Genomic DNA, 847 nt, shown 5'->3' with positions numbered 1-847 from the left:
GATTACATATAACGTGGACTAACCTTTGTAAAAATAGTCTGAAAAATTCTCAGAAGAGACTACAACAATAAAAAATATGAAATAAAATCGTCGTCGTCGTCGTCGTCGGCAGCCGTCCGTCTCGAGAGACGATGGTGTAGCTTCTTAAGAGTCTATCTGCACCGCCGAGAATGGAATAAGAAAGGTGATACTCTGATTTCCAGAGTTACCACATTGTAATACTATCAAATGCCAAACTTTTAACAAAGAAATCACAAGGCATACAAACAAACAGGAAAACAATGCTCATTCAAATGAAAAAAAAATAAAGTGACAGAACTATTCCTGAGGAAGCCCAGACATCTAACTTGCTGCACAAAGACTTTAAAACAACTATCTTATATATTCTCAGGGAAAAAACAGACAACTAACTAATGGAAATCAAGTGTTTAAAAGGATAGAAGGCTAACTTCCCCTTGATAGATGGAAGAGACCCCCCAGGCCTAACAGTTTTAGAATTGCCACCTACTTTGTGGTATTTAACTATGGTTAAAAATAATTTTTAAAAGACTGACATAAAATCAGAAAAGTATATATAAACAAACTAAGTAAATCAATGAAGAGATGGAAATTATAAAAAGAAATGAAACTTAAATTATATACCTTAAAAGTACAATAACTAAAATGAAAAATTAACTAGTGATATTCAAGAGCAGATTTGAGAAGGCAGAGGAAAGATTTAATGACATTGAAGATAGGACAATTGATATGATTGAGTCTGAGGAGAAGAAAGGATAAAAACAGAAGAAATGTTATCAGATTCTAAGGACCTTAGGGGATCCCATCAAGCCAACCAACATAAGTGTTA

General features: G+C 33.6%; 1 pseudogene; it reads left to right on the top strand.

Moving 5' to 3' along the window:
* The first annotated feature begins 424 nt into the window (after window positions 1–424).
* Window positions 425–534, top strand: LOC150012744 (U6atac minor spliceosomal RNA; annotated as a pseudogene).
* The last annotated feature ends 313 nt before the right edge of the window (window positions 535–847 follow it).

Source organism: Furipterus horrens, unplaced genomic scaffold (genome assembly GCF_987537825.1).
Source record: "Furipterus horrens unplaced genomic scaffold, mFurHor1.1.pri manual_scaffold_4, whole genome shotgun sequence".
NCBI classification, from domain to species: domain Eukaryota; kingdom Metazoa; phylum Chordata; class Mammalia; order Chiroptera; family Furipteridae; genus Furipterus; species Furipterus horrens.
This window is presented reverse-complemented; position numbering and strand designations above follow the sequence as displayed.